This window comes from Mus musculus, chromosome 1 (assembly GCF_000001635.26).
Source record: "Mus musculus strain C57BL/6J chromosome 1, GRCm38.p6 C57BL/6J".
Taxonomy (NCBI): domain Eukaryota; kingdom Metazoa; phylum Chordata; class Mammalia; order Rodentia; family Muridae; genus Mus; species Mus musculus.
The window spans coordinates 49,317,583-49,341,663 of NC_000067.6; the positions used below are offsets into that span (position 1 = coordinate 49,317,583).

At 40.7% G+C, this 24,081-nt stretch overlaps 1 long non-coding RNA gene across 1 annotated transcript in view; it reads left to right on the forward strand.

Moving 5' to 3' along the window:
• The window catches only part of C230029F24Rik (RIKEN cDNA C230029F24 gene), a 95,816-nt gene extending 72,967 nt beyond the window's left edge, over positions 1–22,849 (forward strand). The window contains exons 3-5 of the long non-coding RNA NR_151585.1: positions 17,787–17,886; positions 20,500–20,636; positions 22,808–22,849. This is a non-coding gene — a long non-coding RNA (RIKEN cDNA C230029F24 gene). The remainder of the gene's footprint in view (positions 1–17,786; positions 17,887–20,499; positions 20,637–22,807) is intronic.
• Positions 22,850–24,081: the final 1,232 nt, after the last annotated feature.

Genomic DNA, 24,081 nt, shown 5'->3' on the forward strand with positions numbered 1-24,081 from the left:
AAGTTCTTTAATTGTTGTGAATGGTTTTTGCTATCTGGCATTTTTTGTTATTCCAGATGAATTTGAGAATTACTCTTCCTATCTCTGTGAAGAATTGAGTTGGAATTTTGATGGGGATTGCATTTAATTTGTATATTGTTTTTGGTAAGATGGCTATTTTTACTATGTTAATCCATAGTAAAAATGCTCACCCATGAAAGAAGTACAGAGGGCCAGAAAATTGAATACAAACCTATAACAGTGGGGAATGGGGGCACTGGGGGTAACCACTAGAAGTCTCCAGACTTTAGGGAAGGGAGAGTGTCCCAGGACCCAATGGGAATAACATTAGCTGAAATACCCAACAAAGGGGAGGTACAAGCTTTAAAGACCACGTCCAGTATAGGCATGGCCCCCAGTTGAGGGATGGAATCACCTATGAATCTCAAATTTTTTTACTCAGAAATGTTCATTTCCAAAAGAAAGACAGGGACAAGAGATGGAACAAAGGCTAAAGGAAAGGCAATCCAGAAACTGCTCCCCATAGGGATCTATCCCATCTGCAGACACCAAAACCCACACTATTGTTAATGTCAAGAAGCTCTTACTGACAGGAGCCTGGTATGACAGTTCCCTGAGACGTTCTACCAGCACCTGACCAATACAGATGCAGATACTCACAACCAACCAACCAACAGACTGTGCCTGGGAACCTCAATAGAAGAGCTATGGCAAGAACTGAAGGAGTTGAAGGGGATTGCAATCCCGTAGGAAGAACAATCAACTAACTAGACCACCCAGAGCTCCCATGAACTAAACCACCAACCAAAGAATATACATGGATGGATCCATGGCTCTAGCTAGATATGTAGCAGATAGTGGCCATATCTGTCATCAATTGAGGGGAGGCCCTTTGTTCTGTGGAGGCTTGAAGTTCCAGCATAGGGGGATGCTAGAGGGTTGAGGTGGGAGTGGGTGAGTGGATAGAGGAGCACCCTTATAGCAGAAAAGGGGAAGGGTGAGAGGAGGGATGGGTTGGGAAGATATGTGGAGGTGTAACCCAGAAGGGGGATATTTTTTGAAATGTGAATGAATAAAATGATTAATAAAAAAAAGTGTGATATTTTGTAAGAAAAGTTCATGCTCTTAAATGTTGAGCCACCTCTCTAGCACAGGCTTAATTATTTTAAGTATTGTGTTATTTTAGGAAAAAAATCTTATTTCTATCCCTTTGAACATTTAAGACTAAACACAGAATAAAATATTTAACATTTGCTAAATATTAATGTTAAACAAACTGTCAGAAATACAAGTACTTAAGGATAATCCAAACTCATAATAACAATATTATGTATCCTCATACTCTGGACATTCTCTGATATGGGCAGCTCATTATTATATGAATAGTGGATGTTAATCTCTGCTCAAATGCATCTTAAAACTTTTAATTATGAATAGAAACATTAAAAAAACTATATCTAGGACTAGAGACATGGCTCAGAGGTCAAGAGTACTGACTGCTCTTCCATATGTCTTGAGTTCAATTTTCCATAACCACATGGTGGCTCAAAAACCATCCATAATGAAATCTGGTCTCCTTTTCTGGCCTGCGGGCATACAGGCAGACAGAGCACAGTATACATAATTAAATCAATCAATAAATAAATCTAGAAAATTAGAAAAACAATATCTAGCTAATCATAGAATCTCATTACTGTCAACCCATCACAGTGGAGATGTACGCCAATGCTTGTAATGAATTTATAGTAATGTCAAGTGTAGGTTTCCGCTGTCCATATCCTAATCATAACTCATTTAGCTTTTTAATAACATTTCCTTTCATTGGTTTGAGGCATTGTGCTATTGTTGGTTTATGTACACCTTTCAGGATGATAAATAATTTTCTGTACGTATATACCTTTATGTGATCCATTATTATATTGTTATGAGTAATTTCATTAAAGACTGTAGGGACATTTTATTAGCAGTATTTGTTAATTTACTATTACAAAAACTGAATGTGATCTTGGGTGCGATATCACCAGAGGGCTCCAAGGTCCCCAAGGACTCTCCACACTGCAAGTACACCAGGGATCTTGAGATCACTGTTGAGTGGAATAAAGCATAAGTTCCAAAATATCCAGAGGGTCTTGTGCTAGCAGCAACAGGGTCAAAGGACAAAGGCAGGCCCTAGCACACACAGAATCTTGGAATCACTGACACCAGTCTACTCATCAGAGCAACTTGGTGGCAGAGGCAACAGAGCTTCTTGGTCAGGGTCCCTTCAGGCCTTCATCCTCAGCCAGGAGACAGAGCTGAGACCCAGGCCCCTGGATACCTTCCCTGCCAGAGGAGAGTTGGCCTCTAGGGAGGGCTCTGATCCCAGGAATCAGGAGGTGGATCTGAGCTCCAGACTTCTGTGCACCTTCCTTGCAAGAGGAGAGCTTGCCTGCAGAGAGTGTTTTGACCACTGGGATGCAGGAGAGAGTTGGTCTCCCATGAGTGTTGACAGAGGCTAAAGAATCACAGGAGGAACAAGCTCCAGCCAGAGACAGCTAGAACATCTAAAACCAGAGATTACCAGATAGTGAAAGGCAAACGAAAGACTCTAACAAAAACCAAGACCAATGGGTATCATCAGAACCCATTATGCCCACCACAGCGAGTCCTGGATACCCAAACACACCAAGAAAAAGAAAGAGTCAGATCAAAAATCATATCTCATGATGCTGGTAGAGGATTTTAAGAAGGGCATTAATAACTCACTTAAAGAAATACAGAAGAAAACTGCAAAATAGGTAGAAGCGCTTAAAGAGGAAGCACAAAAATTCCTCAAGGAATTATAGGAAATCACTGCTAAACAGGTAGATGACCTTAAAGAGGAAATACAAAAATCCCTTAAAGAATTAGAGGAAAACACAATGAAACAGGTGATAGAATTGAACAAAACCAAACAAGATCTAAAAGTGGAAGTAGAAACAATGTAGAAAGCCCAAGGGAGACAAATCTGGAGATAGAAATCCTAGGAAAGAAATCAGGAACCATAGATGTTAGCATCAGCAACAGAATACAAGAGATGGAAGAGAGAATCTCAGGTGCAGAAGATTCCTTAGAGAACATTGGTAAAAGAATCAAAGAAAATGCAAAATGCAAAAAGATCCTTACCCAAAACATCCAGGAATTCCAGGAAAAAATGAGAAGACCAAACCAAAGTATAAGAGGTATAGATGAGAATGAAGATTTTCAACTTAAAGTGCCAGTAAGTATCTTCAAAAAATTATAGAAGAAAATTTCCCTAACCTAAACAAAGAGATGCCCATGAACATATATATAAGAAGCCTACAGAACTCCAAATAGACTGGACCAGAAAAGAAATTCCATTTGACACATGATAATCAGAACAACAAATGCACTAAATAAGGACAGAATATTAAAAGCAGTAAAGGGAAAAGGGTCAAGTTACATATAAAGGCATGAAGAATAAAAAATTACTGAACTCTTCCTCACCCCAGAGCCCGACCCCTCCCATCTAGAGAGTGTTCCCAGAACACTCCTGAACTCTTCACCCCAGAATGCATTCCTGAACTCCTCACCCTAGAGTTCGAACCCTCCCAACTAAAGACTGTTCCAAGAACATTTTTGAGATAAGGGCCTCCTGGAACAACCTCAGAATGAACCGGGTACATTGCCAAATAATAGGACATGACCCCTTAGTTACGTAGAAACCCTTGGCAGAACACCTTGTCCCTTGGCAGAACCCCTTAGTTATGCAAACTTGTACTTTCCCTGCCCCGCTCTCCCCCCCTTGAGTTTTTCCTATATAAGCCTGTGAAAAATTTGGCTCGTCGTCGATTCTCCTCTACACCATACTAGGTGCATGAGTTTCGACCCCAGAGCTCTGGTCTATGTGCTTTCTTGCTGTTGCTTTATTAAATCTTGCCTTCAACATTTTGAGTTTGGTCTCGGTGTCTTCTTGGGTCCGCGGCTGTCCCGAGGCTTGAGTGAGGGTCTCCCTGCGGGGGTCTTTCATTTGGGGGCTCGTCCGGGATCAGCGCGACCACCCAGAGACCCTAGACCCACTTTAAGGTAAGATTCTTTGACCTGTCTTGGTCTGGTGTCTGTGTTCTGTTTCTAAGTTTGGTGCGATCGCAGTTTCGGTTTTGCGGACGCTCAGTGAGACCGCGCTCCGAGAGGGAACGCGGGGTGGATAAGGATAGACGTGTCCAGGTGTCCACAGTCCGTTCGCCCTGGGAGACGTCCCAGGAGGAACAGGGGAGGACCAGGGACGCCTGGTGGACCCCTTTGAAGGCCAAGAGACCATCTGTGGTTGCGAGATCGTGGGTTCGAGTCCCACCTCGTGCCTTGTTGCGAGATCGTGGGTTCGAGTCCCACCTCGTGTTTTGTTACGGGATCGTGGGTTCGAGTCCCACCTCGTGCAGAGGGTCTCAATCGGCCAGCCTTGGAAAAGCCATCTGATTCTTTGAGTTGCTTGTGGTCGACGCGAAGTCGACGCTGCTTTTGGTTTCTTTTTTGTCTTAGTCTCGTGTTCGCTCTTGTTGTGTCTACCATTATTCTGGAAATGGGACAATCTGTGTCCACTCCCCTTTCTTTAACTCTGGAGCATCGGAAGGAGGTGCAGGTCAGAGCCCACAACCAGTCGGTGAAGGTCAGAAAGGGTCCGTGGCAGACCTTTTGCGCCTCCGAGTGGCCGACGTTTGGAGTGGGCTGGCCACCAGAAGGTGCTTTTGATTTGTCACTAATCGCCGCCGTCAGGCGAATTGTTTTTCAGGAGGAAGGAGGTCACCCTGATCAGATCCCCTACATTGTGACCTGGCAGAATCTCGTCCAATTCCCCCCTCCGTGGGTCAAGCCTTGGACCCCAAATTCTTCGAAACTGACGGTCGCGGTTGCCCAGTCTGATGCAGCCGGAAAGTCTGGCCCGTCAGCACCCCCCAAGATCTATCCAGAGATTGACGACCTCCTCTGGATGGGCTCCCAACCTCCCCCTTACCCCCTGCCCCAGCAGCCACCTGCAGCCGCCCCACCACAGGAACCAATAGCGAGAGGGGCTCAGGGACCGGCAGGGGGGACTCGGAGCTGCCGAGGCCGAAGCCCCGGGGAGGAAGGGGGGCCGGATTCAACAGTTGCCTTGCCACTTAGAGCACATGTGGGAGGACCAGCGCCAGGACCTAATGATCTCATTCCTTTACAATACTGGCCTTTTTCCTCTTCTGATTTATATAATTGGAAAACTAACCACCCTCCCTTCTCAGAAAACCCCTCTGGGCTTACTGGGCTCCTTGAGTCACTTATGTTCTCCCATCAACCCACTTGGGATGATTGTCAGCAGCTTTTGCAGGTTCTTTTTACCACAGAAGAAAGAGAAAGAATCCTGATGGAGGCGAGAAAAAATGTTCTGGGAGAGGACGGCACACCCACTGCTCTCCCTAACCTCGTGGACGAGGCTTTCCCCTTGAACCGCCCCAACTGGGACTACAACACCGCGGAAGGTAGGGGACGCCTCCTTGTCTATCGCTGGACTCTCATGGCAGGTCTCAGAGGAGCCGCTAGACGGCCCACCAATTTGGCTAAGGTAAGAGAGGTCTTGCAGGGGCAGACTGAACCACCCTCAGTCTTCCTTGAGCGTCTCATGGAGGCATATAGGAGGTACACCCCTTTTGACCCTTCGTCAGAGGGGCAGAGAGCCGCCGTAGCCATGGCCTTCATTGGTCAGTCCGCTCCCGACATTAAGAAAAAGCTGCAAAGGCTGGAGGGGCTCCAAGATCATACGCTCCAAGATTTAGTAAAAGAAGCAGAGAAAGTCTATCATAAGAGGGAAACAGAAGAAGAGAGGCAGGAAAGAGAAAAGAAAGAAATGGAGGAAAGGGAAAATAGACGGGATCGCCGTCAGGAAAGAAATTTGAGTAAAATTTTGGCCGAAGTTGTAAATGATAGACAGTCAGGAAAAGGTAAAACAGGGCTCCTGGGCAACAGGGCAGTGAAACCACCAGGTGGCAGAAAGATACCACTGGAAAAAGACCAATGCGCCTATTGCAAAGAGAAAGGACACTGGGCTAGAGATTGCCCTAAAAACCGGGAACGATCCAAGGTCCTGACCCTAGAAGATGATTAGGGAAGTCGGGGCTCAGACCCCCTCCCTGAGCCTAGGGTAACTTTGTCTGTGGAGGGGAACCCCGTCAACTTCCTGATAGACACCGGAGCAGAGCATTCAGTACTCACTATCCCCCTAGGCAAGCTAGGCTCTAAAAAGACCATGGTGATTGGAGCCACTGGTAGTAAATTTTACCCCTGGACGAGCCCTATAGATAAACAAGAACATAGTGACCCACTCCTTCCTGGTGATACCTGAGTGTCCTGCTCCCCTCTTGGGGCGCGATCTGCTAACCAAACTAAAGGCTCAAGTCCAATTTACTTCAGAAGGCCCACAAGTAAGCTGGGGAAAAGCCCCCGTTGCCTGCCTTGTCCTCAACACAGAGGAAGAGTACCGGTTGCATAAAGAGCAACCCAAAAATGCAGTCTCTTCAGGCTGGCTAACTGCGTTCCCCAATGTCTGGGCAGAACAAGCAGGAATGGGGTTGGCTAAACAAGTGCCTCCAGTTGTGGTAGAACTTAAAGCTGATGCCACCCCCATCTCGGTAAGACAATACCCCATGAGCAAGGAAGCTAGGGAGGGCATCCGGCCTCATATCCAGAGGTTGCTAGACCAAGGAGTTTTATTGGCCTGTCAGTCCCCCTGGAATACACCACTTCTGCCGGTTCGAAAACCAGGGACCAATGACTATCGCCCGGTGCAAGACCTCCGGGAGGTTAACAGAAGGGTCCTGGACATTCACCCCACAGTCCCGAACCCGTACAATTTATTAAGCTCTCTCCCACCTGAGAGAACATGGTATACAGTCCTGGACTTAAAAGATGCCTTCTTTTGCCTGCGTTTGCACCCTAAGAGTCAGCTCCTGTTTGCCTTTGAATGGAGGGACCCAGAGGGCGGACAGACTGGTCAACTAACCTGGACTAGGCTACCACAGGGGTTCAAAAATTCCCCCACCCTGTATGACGAGGCCCTCCATCGGGATCTCGCGCCTTTTGGCGCTCGAAACCCTCAGCTTACCCTACTACAGTATGTGGATGATCTCTTGGTCGTGGCAGCCTCGAAGGAGCTGGGTCACCAGGGAACTGAGAGGCTCCTCACAGAACTGAGTGACTTGGGGTATCGAGTTTCGGCTAAAAAGGCACAAATTTGTCAAACTGAGGTAACCTACCTGGGGTATACCCTCTGAGGGGGTAAAAGATGGCTCACAGAAGCCCGGAAGAAGACTGTTATGATGATCCCATCGCCAACCACCCCACGGCAGGTACGTGAGTTTCTGGGGACTGCTGGCTTTTGTAGACTCTGGATTCCAGGCTTTGCAACCCTAGCGGCACCTCTATATCCTTTGACTAAGGAAGGGGTTCCTTTTGAGTGGAAAGAAGAGCACCAAAGAGCTTTTGAGGCTATCAAGTCGTCTCTAATGACTGCCCCCGCGCTAGCATTACCAGACTTGACTAAGCCTTTCGTCCTATATGTGGACGAGAGAGCGGGTGTAGCCAGGGGAGTGTTGACACAAGCACTGGGACCCTGGAAGAGACCTGTAGCCTATTTGTCAAAAAAATTAGATCCCGTTGCTAGTGGATGGCCCACATGTCTGAAAGCTATTGCGGCAGTAGCCCTGCTGATCAAAGATGCTGACAAATTGACAATGGGACAACAGGTGACTGTTGTAGCCCCTCATGCTTTGGAAAGTATCGTGCGGCAGCCACCTGACAGATGGATGACAAATGCCCGAATGACACACTATCAGAGCCTGCTGCTAAATGAGCGTGTAACCTTTGCGCCCCCTGCCATCCTCAACCCAGCTACCCTTCTCCCTCTAACAAATGATTCCGTTCCAGTACATCAATGTATGGACATCCTCGCTGAAGAAACTGGGACCAGAAGGGACCTGACTGACCAACCCTGGCCTGGAGCTCCCAGTTGGTATACGGACGGCAGCAGTTTTCTGATAGAGGGGAAGCGAAAGGCTGGAGCTGCGGTGGTGGACGGGAAAAAGGTAATTTGGGCAAGCGCTTTGCCTGAAGGAACATCGGCACAAAAGGCTGAACTTATAGCGCTTATACAAGCCCTCCGAGAGGCTAAAGGTAAGATCATTAACATCTATACTGACAGCCGCTATGCTTTTGCTACCGCACACATCCATGGGGCCATCTACAGGCAGCAAGGGCTATTGACTTCGGCTGGTAAAGACATTAAAAACAAAGAAGAAATTCTGGCCCTGTTGGAAGCCATACATGCACCTAAGAAGGTAGCCATCATCCACTGCCCCGGCCACCAAAGAGGAGAAGACTTGGTGGCCAAGGGCAACCGAATGGCAGACTCAGTGGCAAAACAAGTTGCTCAAGGGGCCATGATCTTAACTGAAAAAGGTGATCCGCCCAAAAGCCCTGAGGATGAGAGGTATAACATAAAAGAGCTATTGTGGACCAGTGATCCCCTCCCATACTTTTTTGAAGGGAAAATAGAATTGATTCCCGAAGAAGGAATAAAATTTGTGAAAGGACTACACCAATTCACTCACCTGGGAGTTGAAAAAATGATGAGACTAATTAAAAATTCCCGATACCAAGTCCCCAACCTGAAGTCAGTGGCTCAAAAGATTATAGACTCCTGCAAACCATGTGCATTCACTAATGCGACTAGAGCCTACAAAGAACCTGGAAAGAGACAACGGGGAGACCGTCCTGGAGTGTATTGGGAGGTAGATTTTACTGAAGTTAAACCTGGAATGTATGGTAACAAGTATCTGTTAGTATTTGTAGACACTTTTTCAGGATGGGTTGAGGCGTTTCCCATTAAAACTGAGACTGCCCAGATTGTGGCCAAGAAGATCCTTGAAGAAATCCTGCCAAGATTTGGAATCCCTAAGGCCCTAGAAGTGATTAGGACCCAGATTTGGGACCAACTGAAGGCAGCCTATACCCCAGGGACCACCGCAGTACCCCACGGGTTCCGAGTTGGAGACAAAGTCTTGGTCAGACAGCATCGAACCGGCAGCCTCGAGCCACGGTGGAAGGGACCCTATTTGGTGTTACTGACAACCCCTACTGCGGTAAAAGTTGACGGGATTGCCTCCTGGATTCACGCCTCCCACGTCAAGAGGGCTGCCAGTCAAGATGAAGAAAACCACGAAGACAATTGGACAGTGGCAGCCACTGACAATCCTCTTAAGCTTCGTTTGCGCCGCAGGCGCCACCCTGAGCCTAGGGAACCACAACCCTCATGCTCCAATTCAACAGTCCTGGGAAGTGCTTAATGAGGAGGGAAACATTGTATGGGCAACCACTGCAGTCCATCCCCTCTGGACTTGGTGGCCTGATCTCACACCTGACATCTGTAAGTTAGTGGCAGGATCCCCCAATTGGGACCTCCCAGATCATACTGATCTTAGCAACCCACCCTCTGAACAGCAGTGTGTCCTGGGCGGGATAGGGAACTCGTATGGATGTTCGGGGCAGTTCTACCGAGCTAATCTTAGAGCTGCACAATTTTATGTTTGCCCTGGTCAGGGTCGGAGCAAAAGGCTTCAACAAGAATGTGGGGGGGCATCAGATTACTTTTGTGGTAAATGGACATGTGAAACGACAGGGGAGGCTTACTGGAAGCCCTCCTCTGACTGGGACCTAATCACGGTAAAACGAGGTAGTGGCTATGATAAGTCAAACCAAGGAGAAAGAAACCCCTATAAATATCCAGAGAATGGGTGCGCTTTTAAAAACAGCCCCCCAGGACCATGCAAAGGTAAATACTGCAACCCCCTACTTATAAAGTTCACCGAGAAAGGGAAACAACACCGTCTAAGTTGGCTTAAAGGAAATAGGTGGGGTTGGCGAGTATACATTCCACTAAGAGATCCTAGGTTCATTTTCACGATCAGACTGACAGTGAGAGACCCGGCGGTGACACTCCTAGGGCCCAACAAGGTCCTTATAGAACAGGGCCCCCCAGTCGTACCGGCTCCCCCAAAGGTCCCGGCCGTACCAGCTCCACCAACTCCACAGCCCAACACAGTGGTACCCTCCCTAGGGACTAATACTCCCCTCATAAAGTCTACCTTGGCTTCCCCACCGCCCCTAGGTACAGAGAACAGTCTGGTCAGTCTAGTCCAGGGAGCTTTTTTAGCTTTAAATAGGACTAACCCTAATATGACTCAATCATGCTGGTTATGCTATGCCTCTAGCCCCCCTTATTATGAAGGAATAGCTCAGATCAGGACTTACAATATTACTTCAGATCATTCTCAATGCCTTTGGGGAGAAAACAGAAAGTTGACTCTAGCAGCAGTTTCAGGAAGAGGGCTTTGTTTGGGCCAGGTACCTCAGGATAAAGGGCACCTCTGTAATCAGACCCAGAACATCCAGTCTAGCAAAAGTGGTCAGTATCTAGTGCCCCCCCAGACACAGTGTGGGCTTGCAATACCGGTCTCACTCCTTGTGTGTCTATGTCTGTTTTTAATAGTTCCAAAGATTTTTGCATTTTGGTTCAGCTTATTCCTAGACTCCTGTATCATGATGATAGCTCCTTTTTAGACAAATTTGAGCATCGGGTCCGCTGGAGAAGAGAACCCATTACCTTAACTTTGGCAGTTCTATTAGGATTGGGAGTAGCTGCTGGAGTAGGTACAGGAACCACTGCCTTATTTAAGACCCCCCAATACTATGAAGAGCTACGTGCAGCTATGGATGTTGATCTTAGAACTATAGAACAGTCTATAACCAAATTAGAAGAATCTTTAACTTCCCTGTCTGAAGTGGTGCTACAGAATAGAAGGGAATTAGACTTATTATTCCTTAAAGAAGGAGGACTCTGTGCTGCCCTAAAAGAAGAATGTTGTTTTTATGTTGACCATTCAGGAGTAACCAAAGATTCTATGGCCAAACTTAGAGAACGCCTAGATATACGTAAAAGAGAAAGAGAAAGCCAACAAGGATGGTTCGAAAGCTGGTTTAATAAGTCCCCTTGGCTCACCACTCTCCTCTCCACCATAGCAGGACCTTTAATTACACTTATGCTTTTGCTTACTTTTGGCCCCTGCATCCTTAATAAGTTAGTAGCTTTTATTAGAGAAAGGATAAATGCAGTACAGGTTATGGTACTAAGGCAACAATATCGGGTCCTTCAGGAGGTTGAAAACTCGCTCTAAGATTAGAGCTATTTTCTAAAAGGTGTGGGGAATGAAGAATAAAAAATTACTGAACTCTTCCTCACCCCAGAGCCCGACCCCTCCCATCTAGAGAGTGTTCCCAGAACACTCCTGAACTCTTTACCCCAGAATGCATTCCTGAACTCCTCACCCTAGAGTTCGAACCCTCCCAACTAAAGACTGTTCCAAGAACATTTTTGAGATAAGGGCCTCCTGGAACAACCTCAGAATGAACCGGGTACATTGGCAAATAATAGGACATGACCCCTTAGTTACGAAGAAACCCTTGGCAGAACCCCTTGTCCCTTGGCAGAACCCCTTAGTTATGCAAACTTGTACTTTCCCTGCCCCGCTCTCCCCCCCTTGAGTTTTTCCTATATAAGCCTGTGAAAAATTTGGCTCGTCGTCGATTCTCCTCTACACCATACTAGGTGCATGAGTTTCGACCCCAGAGCTCTGGTCTATGTGCTTTCTTGCTGTTGCTTTATTAAATCTTGCCTTCAACATTTTGAGTTTGGTCTCGGTGTCTTCTTGGGTCCGCGGCTGTCCCGAGGCTTGAGTGAGGGTCTCCCTGCGGGGGTCTTTCAGGCAGACCTATCAGAATTACACCAGACTTCTCCCCAGAGACTATGAAGGCCAGAAGATCTTGGACAGATGTTATACAGACCCTAAGAGAACACAAATGCCAGTCCAGATTACAATACCCCCCCAAAACTCTCAATTACCATAGATGGAGAAAACAAATTATTCCATGACAAGACCAAATTCACACAATATCTTTCCACGAATCTAGCCCTTCAGAGGATAATAATGGGAAACACCAACACAAGTACAGAATCTATGCCCTATTAAAAGCAAGAAAGTAATCCTTCAACAAACCTAAAAGAAGAAAGCCACAAGAACAGAATCCCAACTTTAACAACAAAAATAACAGGAAGCAACAATTACTTCTCCTTAAATATCTCAATATCAATGGACTCAATTCCCAAATGAAAAGACATAGACTAACAGAATGGACACATAAACAGGACACAGCTTTTTGCTATTTACAAGAAACCCACCTCTGTGATAATGACAGATACTACCTCAGAGTGAAAAGCTGGAAAACAATTTTCTAAACAAATAGTCCAGAAAAACAAGCTGGAGTAGCCATTCTAATATCAAATAAAATTGACTTCCAACCCAAAGTTATCAAAAAAAGACAAGGAGGGGCACTTCATACTCATCAGAGTAAAATCTTCCAAGATACACTCTCAATTCTGAGTATCTATTCTCCAAATGCAAGGGCAACCACTTTCATTAAAGAAACTATAGTAATGCTCAAAGCACATATTGTACCTCACACAATAATAGTGGGAGGCTTAAACACCCCACTCTCATCAATGGACAGATCCTGGAAAAAGAAACTAAACACAGACACATTGAAACTAACAGAAGTTAAGAAACACATGGATTTAACAAATATCTACAAAACATTTTATCCTAAAACAAAAGAATATATCTTCTTCTCAGCACCTCATGGCACCTTCTCCAAAATCAACCATGTAATTGGTCACAAAACAAACCTCAACAGATACAAATATATTGAAATGATCCCATGCATCCTATCAAATCACCATGGACTAAGGCTGATCTTCAATAACAACATAAATAATAGAAAGCCAACATTCAGGTAGAAGCTGAAGAACACTCTGCTCAATGATACCTTAGTCAAGCAAGAAATAAAGAAAGAAATTAAAGACGTTTTAGAGTTTAATTAAAATGAAGACACAACATACCCAAACCTATGGAACACAATGAAAGCAGTCATAAGAAGAAAACTCATAGCCCTGACTGCCTCCAAAAAGAAACTAGAGAGAACATACACTAGCAGCCTGACAGCACACCTAAAAGCTCTAGAAAAAAAGAAATCAAAATCACCCAAGAGAAGTAAACTGCAGGAAATAATCAAACTCAGGGCTGAAATCAACAAAGTGGAAAGAAAAAGAACTATTCAAAGAATCAACCAAACCAGGAGCTGGTTCTTTGAGAAAATCAACAAGACAGATAAACACCTAGCCAGACTCACTAGAGTGCACAGGGACAATATCCTAATTAACAAAATCAGAAATGAAAAAGGAAACATAAGAACAGAACCTGAGGAAATCCAAAACTCCATCGGATCCTATTACAAAAGGCTATACTCAACAAAACAGGAAAACCTGGATGAAATGGACAAATTTCTAGACAGATACAAGGTACCAAAGTTAAATCAGGATCAGATTAATGATCTAAACAGACCCATAACCCTTAAAGAAACAGAAGCAGTCATTAATAGTCTCCCAACCAAAAAAAAAAAAAAAAAAAAAGCCCAGGACCAGATGGATTTAGTGCAGAGTTCTATCAGACCTTCAAGGAAGACCTAATTCTAGTTCTCCTCAAACTATTCCACAAAACAATTTGCCCCTTCTTAGAATTGAAAACAATCACCCATGGAAGGAGTTACAGAGACAAAGTTTGGAGCTGAGACGAAAGGATGAACCATCTAGAGACTGCCATATCCAGGGATCCATCCCATAATCAGCATCCAAACGCTAACACCATTGCATACACTAGCAAGCGTTTGCTGAAAGGACCCTGATATAGCTGTCTCTTGTGAGACTAGGCCAGGGCCTAGCAAACACATAAGTGGATGCTCACAGTCAGCTATTGGATGGATCACAGGGCCCCCAATGGAGGAGCTAGAGAAAGTATCCAAGGAGCTAAAGACATCTGCAACCCTGTAGGTGCAACAATATTATGAACTAACCAGTACCCCGGAGCACTTGACTCTAGCTGCATATGTATCAAAAGATGGCCTAGTCGGCCATCACTGGAAAGAGGCCCATTGGACACACACACTTTATATGCCCCAGTACAGGGGAACGCCAGGGCCAAAAAGTGGGAATCGGTGGGTAGGGGAGTGGGGGGGGAGGGTATGAGGGACTTTTGGGATAGCATTGGAAATGTAATTGAGGAAAATACATAATAAAAAGATATAAAAAAAAAAAGAAACAGAAGGTACTCTACCCAATTCATTCTATGAAGCCACAATTACTTTGATACCTAAAGCATATAAAGACCCAACAAAGATAGAGAACTTTAGACCAAATTCCCTTATGAATATCGATGCAAAAATACTCAATACAATTCTCAATAAATGAATCCAAGAACATATCAAAACAATCATCCATCATGATCAAGTAGGTTTCATTCCAGGGATGCAGGGATGCTGTAGTATACAAAAATCATTAATGTAATCCACCAAATAAAAAAATTTAAAGACAAAAACCACATGATCATCTCATTAGATGCTGAGAAACATTTCACAAAATCGAACACTCATTCATCATAAATGTCTTGGAAAGATCAGGAATTCAAGGCCCATACCGAAACATAATAAAAGCAGTATACAGCAAACCAGTAGCAAATATCAAAGTAAATGGAGAGAAGCTGGAATCAATTCCACTACAATCAGGGACTAGACTACCTATTCAATATAGTATTCCAAGCCCTAGTGAGAAAAATTAGACAACAAAAGAAGGTCAAAAGACACAATTTGGAAGGGAAGAAGTCAAAATATCACTATTTGCGAATGTTATGATAACATATATAAGTGATCCTAAAAATTGCACCAGAAAATTCCTAAACCTGATAAACAGCTTTAGTGAAATAGCTGGATATAAAATTTACACAAACAAGTTTATCCTTTTTCTACACAAAGGATAAACAGGCTGAGAAAGAAATTAGGGAAACAACACCCTTCTCAATAGTCACAAATAATATATATATATATATATATATATATATATATATATATATATATATATATATATATATATATATATACAAACCTTGGTGTTACTCTAAGGAAATGAAAGATCTGTATGATAAGAACTTCAAGTCTCTGAAGAAAGAAATCAAAGAAGATCTCAGAAGATGGAAAGTTCTCCCATGCTCATGGACTGGCAGGATCAGTATAGTGAAAATGGCTATCTTGCCGAAAGTATCTACAGATTCAGTGCAATCCCCATCAAAATTCCAACTCAACTCTTCAATGAATTATAAAGGGAAATTTGCAAATTCATCTGGAATAACAAAAATCTAAGATAGAAAAAATTATGTATTCTCAATGAAAAATAGCCTCTGGTGGAATCACTATGCCTAACCCAAAGCTGTACTACAGAGCAATTGTGGTAAAAACTGCATGGTACTGGTACAGCGAAAGACAGGTAGATCAGTGGAATAGAATTGAAGACCCAGAAATCAACCCACACATCTATGTTCACTTGAACTTTGACAAGGGAGCTAAAACCATCCAGTGGTGGAAAAAAAAAAAAAAAAGACAGAATTTTCAACAAATGGTGCTTGCAAAACTGGCAGTTATCATGTAGAAAAATGCAAATTGAACCATTCTTATTTCCCTGTACTAAGGTCAAGTCTAAGTGGATCAAGGAACTTCACATAAAACCAGAGACACTGAAATATATAGAGGAGAAAATTGGGAAAAGCCTCAAAGATATGGGCACAGTGGAAAAATCCCTGAATAGAACAGCAATGGCTTGTGCTATAAGATCGAGAATTGACAAATGGGACCTCATAAAATTGCTAAGCTTCTGTAAGGCAAAAGAAACAGTCAATAAGACAAAAAGGCCACCTACAGATTGGGAAAGGATGTTTACAAATCCTAAATCAGATAGGGGACTAATATCTAATATATATAACGAACTCAAGAAGATGGCCTCCAGAATATCAAATAACCCCATAAAACATGGGGTACAGAGCTAAACAAAAATTGTCAACTGAGGAATACCAAATGGCTGAGAAGCACCTGAAAAAAAATTTCAACATCTTTAATCATCAGGGAAATGCAATTCAACCCTCACACCAGTCAGAATGGCTAAGATCAAAAATTCAGGTGACAGAAGATGCTGGTGAGGATGTAGAGAAAGAAAGATACTCCCCACTCTTGGTAGGATTGCAAGCTGGTACAACTCTGGAAATCAGTCTGGTGGTTCCTCAGAAAATTGGACATAGTACTACCAGAAGATCCAGCAATTCCTCTCCTAGGCATATACCCATAAAATGTTCCAACTTGTAATAAGGATAAATTCTCCACTATGTCCATAGCAGCCTTATTTATAATAGCCAGAAGCTGGAAAGAACCCACTTGTCCCTCAACAGAGGAATTGATACAGAAAATGTGGTACATTTACACAATGGAGTACTACTCAGCAAATAAAAACAACAGATTCATGAAATTCTTAGGCAAATGGATGCATCTGAAAGATATCATCCTGAGTGAGGTAACCTATTCACAAAAGAAAACACATGGTATGCACTCACTGATAAGTGGATATTAGCCCAGAAACTTAGAATATTCAAGATACAATTTGCAAAACACATGAAAATCAAGAAGAAAGAAGACCAAAGCTCCTCCTTCCTTAACTCCTTAGAATGGGGAACAAAATAAACATGGAAGGAGTTACAGAGACAAAGTTTGGGACTGAGATGGAAGGAAAGACCATCCAGGGACTGTCCCACCCGGGGATCCATCCCATATACAACTACCAAACCCAGACACTATTACATATCCCAGAAAGATTTTGCTGAAAGGACCCTGACATAGCTCTCTCTTGTGAGTCTCTGCCAATGCCTGGCAAATACAAAAGTGGATGCTCACAGTCATCTATTGGATGGAACACAGGGCCTCCCATAAAGGAGCTAGTGAAAGCACTCAAGTAGCTAAAGGGGTCTGCAACCCTATAGGTGGAACAACAATATGAACTAACCAGTACCCACCCCAAGAACTGTTTCTCTAGTTGCATATGTAGCAGAGGATGGCCTAGTCATCCATCAAAGGGAGGAGAGACCCCTGGTATTTCGAAGATCATATGCCCCACTACAGGGGAATGCCAGGGTCAGGAAGCAGGTGTGGGTGGTTTGGGGAGTATGGCAGGGGAGGGTATTGGGGGCTTTGGATATAGCATGTGAAATGTAAATCAAGAAAATATCTAATAAAAAATATATCAAGATTTTAGAATTTTCAAAAAAATAAGTGCTATATATTTAGGAAATAAAAACTTATATACTGTATAATTTGTAAATATGTCTGTTAAAGACAATGTCTTTGTTAAGGTTTTACTGCTGTGAACAGAAAGCATGACCAAGGCAAGTCTTATAAAAAACAACATTTAATTGGGGCTGGCTTACAGGTTCAGAGTTTCAGTCCATTATCATCTTGGGAGCATGGCAGTATTCAGGCAGGCATGGCGCAGGAGGAGCTGAGAGTTCTATCTATGTCTTTATCCAAAGGTTGCTAGTGGAAGACTGACTTCCAGGCAACTAGGGTAAGAATCTTATACCCACACCCACAGTGATAAACCCATTCCAACCAGGTCACACCTATTCCAACAAGGCCACACCTTCAAATGGTGCCACTCCCTGGTCCAAGGATATACAAACCATCACAGACAATATTTCCTTTCCTTTTTATTTAATTTTTCACTACTTTGTCATTTCTGTTTTTTCTAGTAATGCTAACAAGGATTTTGGTTTGCTGTGGATTCATTTTTTTTGTGCGTGTGACTTCATGGGAAGAATTTTTATATCACATCAGAGAAAAAGAAATATGGTAAGAAACACCTCCACCAGAATTTAAGTTCATTCTGTTCTTGACAGGATCTGCAACCCTAACCCTCTGTCAAGTACAGGTTGCAGTAATTTTTCTAGCTAAATCTCCCAAAAACTGGTCTTATAAGTATATGCCATATGCTTACTACAATTTTATAAAATACATATAATGCTATCAATTAGAGATAATTTTACATTTTCTTAGTTGAGTGTTTTTATTTTTATGTCTTTTACTAATGATTCTCATTAGGAATTTAAATCATACATTGTATAAAAATAGAGAGAATGGTTTCTTAAATTTCCCTTTTTATGTTTACATATTTTCACCTATTGAAAATCTGTTATTTTTCATAATATCTTGATTATATTTTCCCCTTCCTCACTTGTCCCAGTACCTCTCTACCTCCCATCACTTTGGAATTCAGTACCTTTCTGTCTCTCATTAGGAAAGACTATTCTTCTAAAAGATAAATATAAAATATAAAGGAGATGCGGTAAGATGCAGTAAATTTCTGAATAAAGTTACTTTGAACATAGAAACTGAACATACCTAGTTGTTCCTCCAACAGAGACTGCATAAAGAAAATGTGGCACAATTACACAATGGAGAAAACAATGGCATAATGAAATTTGCAGGCAAATGTGTATCTAAAAAAAACAAAACAAACAAAATACCTGAAACAAACAAACATTCTGAGTAAGGAAACTCAGATTCAGAAAAACAAACATGCTATACACTTACTTATAAGTGGACATTAGCTGTAAAATTGAGGCTAATGCTATGGATATACAAGCACAAAGAGGCTGAGTAATAATAGGTAGGGCCTAGGTAGGTAATGCATTAATCTCTGTGGGAAGGGAAAGTAGAATAGATTTTGTAGATGGAATGAGACCAGGTGAGGATAGAAACAGACACGAACAGGTCTTGGGAGAGGGATGGAATGAGCGAGTACTAGGAGACAAGAATGGAATGAGGGGCACAATTTGGGGGAAAGGTAGAAACCAAGCACAATAGAAACTTAGAAATCGACTAGGGTGACTCTAGCAAAGATTCTTTGCAATGCAGCATGCAAAGCTTGAACCAGACATCTTCTATAATTAGACAAGGCTTCCAGTAAAGTTACTGAGCTATAACCCTGCCACAAAACCTAAAGCCTACAATTTGTCTTACTTCCAAGATGCCCTGGGGTAAAGGTTGCATAGAACTTACTGCAGTGGCCAACCAATAAGTTTTCCAACTTGAAGCCCACTCAATGAGTGGATGGATCGATTTGCATTCTTCTACATTCTGACTGCCATTCAAACCAGCACCATTTAGTGAAAATGCTATCTTTTTTTCTACTGAATGGTTTTAGCTCCGTTGTAAAAGACATCATTTTTAACCACTGAGTAATACTCCATTTTGTAAATGTATCATAGTTTCTTTATCCAACAACTGGTTGTGAGATAAGTAGGGTGTACTCAGTCTCTGTCTGTTATGCATAAAGTCACAATAAACAGAGTTGAGCAAGTGTCCATGTTGTAGGATGGAAAAATCCTTTGAGTATGTGTCCAAAAGTGTTATAGCTGGATCTTGCGGTAAATAAATATCTGAATATGTTGTATCTTCAGTTCAATTCCATTGACCAATGTGTCTTTTTAATGCCAATACCTTGTGGTATTTATTACTTCAGCTATTTATTACAACTTGAAATCAGTAATGGTGATGCTTGTATCAGGTTTTTATTTTGTTTTTCCAGGTTTTTTTTTTTTTTGGTTTATTTGTTTGTTTGTTTATTGTTCAGAATTTCTTTAGCTATCCTGGGTGTTTTTATTTGTCTACATCACTTGAGAATTTTCATTTCAAGGAAAATAAAGAATTCCCTGAGGAATTTTTTTGGGGATTATGCTGAATTGATTAATTGCTTTTGGTAGGATGGTCAATTTTTCTGTTAATTATAACCATACATGAACATGGAAGGACATTCCACCTTCTGATATCTTCTTCAATAATTTTTCCTCAAAGTCCTGAAGCTTTTAACACACAAGCCCAATAAATTTTATATTATAAGAGACTATTTTGAAGGGTTTGTTCCTCTGATTTTTTTCTCAGTCCACTTGTTATTTGTATATAGGAAGGTTACAATTTTTTGTGTGTGTTGTTAATCTTGTATTCAGCCAATTTGTTGAAAGTGTTTGTCACCTATGGGCATGACTTTAAGAGTGTTTCCAGAGAGGTTAATGTGACAAAGGATACATTGTCCTGAATATAGGCAGTAGTATTTTACAGACTGGCATCCAGAAAAGATTTTAGTTTTCTTCTTCTCGATGGTGGACACAGTAATCAATCCCTGATAAACTAGCTCTAAATCCTCAAAATGTGAATGAAAAGAAGGGTTTCCTTCCTTAAGTGGTTCTTATCGGATACTTTGTCATAAAACGAGAAATTAATTTATTTAATTTATTGATTTATTAAATTAATATATTATCATATACTTGATAGTTCTAAGTGATGCTTTGATTCCTGTAAACATGACTTTCCTTGGATTTTAGTGTGGATAGTTGTATCTATATTTTTGCAGTGTTCTTGTGTACTGCATTTGAACTGAATCTGCCAACTATTTCTATTTTCAAGGCTTTTCTTCCATCTGGTGACATCATTGACAGGTACTTGAGTTATAATTGGGTTATGAGATCTCTTCCTTCAATACTGGCTTATTACATGTTGAAGCATTGTGGAGGATGTACATAACTGATGTGTGTATTTGAAAGGTATTTATTGATTCTTCAAGTTTGTCTCCCTCTGCCTCCTCCTTCATAAAGTTAGCAGCTTACTAATTACTATTTTATTTTAACATGTAGGTTTATGTACTTATGGAAGTAATTTTTATGTGTTATATGAGTGCAGTGTCTGCAGAAGCCAGAAGAGGGCATTGAATATACTGGGTATGTAGTTACAAACAAATGTGAGCAGGATGGTGGGTGCTAGGAATTGACACCAGAGTGCTGTAAGAGCACAGATGCATAATGCACTTAATTGCTGAGCCATCTCTTCAACTGTCTCTCTGTTTATTGAAATTCTTTCTTTTTCTAAGGTAATCTAGACTTATAAATTTTAAATTATAGGTGAATTGTCCCACATGTGGATGAAAATGTCATAAGGAAGCCCCTTATCTTATGTGCTAGGGCAAAATTTAGTTCAAAAATGGAAAAGAAAACTAGATAAATAATACAACAATAAAGTAAATAAGAACAAAGCTATTTCTCATTAAAACTCTGATCTACTTCTTTCATAATTAAGTGAAAAATGCATTAAATTTAAAAATCTCATGTGCCATACATAAACAAATGTATATTTATATTAAATCAATGGCAGCCCGTGGCTATTTGGAATATGCTTTTAGTATTTAATTTTTATTTGTACATCATTCTCAGATTCTTTCACATAAAAATTTTCAGAAAATTAACTATAAATGTTTCTGTTGAGTTAATATAATATTTGTATATTATATCAAAATATGAATTATTATCTCCTTATGAATTTACAAAGGTCAGTAATTTTATTCCAACTTAGAACAGCTTAATGATTTTATAAATAATAATATATATTAAGAAATATATTTAGGAACTTCAATCAAGACAACATATATGGTTTCGGTATGAATTTCAATTTTTCATCATTACTTCTTTACTTTTGAGATTATATATGATTACATCAGTTCCTCATTCACACTTTCCCCTGCATATATCCAAATAACCCTCCTTGCTCTTTTTCAATTTCATGGCCACTTTTCTAATTGATTGTTAAATTCATACAGATGTAAGAAAATGGATTGTAAATCTTGTATCTGATTTTTGTACCATATCAAAGGCACTCTTGTAAACATATATTCTCAAAGTAATATGTTTAAAGGGGCAATGGAATCAGAGAATTGAATCATCTTCAATGAAAATTTCAAAATATTAGTTATTTTCTGATTTTGAAGTTTATACTTAAGTACTTATTGTAAAAGAGAATATCAATTAAATATATTAATTTTCTTTATACTTACATTAAATATTGACTGGGGGTGAGTTAGATGTTCACAGAGTTAAAGGCACCTGTCATTAATCCAAATGACTTAAATTTAATACCTAAGACCCACTTGGTTGACAAATTTTTTTCTGAAAATTGTTTTCCAATCTCTATATGTATATTATAGTACACAAAGTCCAATAAACATGCAAATTCCTATAAACACTAAATAAAAATAAATTTAGTAATGTGGACTTGAGGATGATTAGGAAATTGTAATATATGAATCTCATGTACTTTTCTTTTGTAATGAGATTTATTTTACACACATAGTGCATCATCCGAGATGACTAGCCTGTTGATAATAACTAATACTAATGCACACACATATACATATATATATGTATATATATGTATATATATGTATATATATATATATATACATATATATATATATATGTGTGTGTGTGTGTGTGTGTATGGCATAGGCAGCAAAATTTTGTATTATTTCACATACACACACACAACTGATTAATTTTAAAGATATTCTTTTTGGTTTTTTGTTGTTGTTGTTGTTGTTGTTGTTGTTGTTTTTGGTTTTTTGAGACAGGGTTTCTCTGTATAGCCCTGGCTGTCCTGGAACTCACTTTGTAGACTATGCTGGCCTCAAACTCAGAAATCTGCCTGCCTCTTACCTCTGCCTCTTAAGTGCTGAGATTAAAGGCGTGAGCCACCACTGCCCAGCAAAGATTCTTAAATAGGAAAATATGTCATATTCTGAAAGTTAATTGAATGATAGTTGAGGGGAAAGCTACAAATGATTAAAATCAACAGACTGGAAAATATTTGATGTATTCCTTTATATCGTCGGTCCTTTAAAGTCTATTTTGTTTTCCTATTTTTAAGTCTACTTTTCTTCTTTTATTAGAATTTTTTTATTTACCAAAGTGTTTTATCTGAAAACAAAAACAAACAAAAAGAAAAAGAAAAAAGAAAGGGAAAAAAGGAAAAAAAGAGGAAAAAAGAAAAAAAATGACTGAAAACTTCATAGATCAAGTGGGAGAAAGGAGAGGAAGCCAGGATCCAAGGCTCCATTGTTTTCCTTTTGAGTTATTCTAAACTGAAACAGAAAAGGTAATATTTGTCTTTTCTTTAAAATATGTTTATAGTGCATTTTATTGTCACTTAAATTTATATCGGAAATGAAATCTAGTGTTGAGATTCGCAAATGAACAGTGAGGAAATGAAGATGCTGAAGGTATCCATAAAATATCCTGGAGTTAGTGTTACTATTGATTTTATATTAAATGCTAGTCATTTGCATTTTATTTAGGAAAAATAGAGATATAGTTACAGAAAACTTTTCCTGCTACAATTAAGTATGATAGCACTGAAATTTTTTTCTAAAGAGGCTTGACAAGAAATTTTTAAACCTTAAAGTGTTTTTAATCTGTTTTATACTAATGGAGAACAGTGAATTATTAATCCTTCAAACTATAGAAAAAATACAGAATTATTTTTAACAAATAGTGAAATACCCAATGAAGAAAAGAATGCTAGGTTTCATTTGAACCTGACTTCATGTTCCAGCCTATTAGGAGAGTCTGTAATTCCAAAATCATCTTTGTACATTTCATGTAAGTTATTTTTCTTTCTCATCATTCATTTGTTATTTCTACAGAGTCACTCTGCAATCTACGCTGGCGTGACATTTATTGGGTGGCTCATGTTGGTATTGAACTTGTAGCAAACATCCTGCTTTTGCAACCAGGCTGAATTTTCTCCCATCTTATTCCTCAAAATGATATAAATTTAGAGATCAGAGAGTTAAATCTCTAGGTTGAGCTAGACACATTGAGTTTCCCCAGAATGAAAAAAGTTACACATATAATTCAAACAGTGGTCATGAAGGTGATATATCTGACACTGTGACAATACATTTTCAATGCCTATGAGTTTGTGAATTGCTTTTATGACTGCTTATTTCAAGGACATAGAATTTTTTAAAAGAAATCACTGGCACTTAAGTCTAAACAATTTCAGTTACTTCAGAGATAGCTATTTGTTTCAGCTACAGAGACAGTCATTGAAAACAGAAAGATAACTTCAAACTGGAATTTCAGAATGGTGCCTTTTGACTGATAACATCAAGTTAATATAACTTTTGATCTATGTCCATGAGAAAATTTTGTATTTATCCCA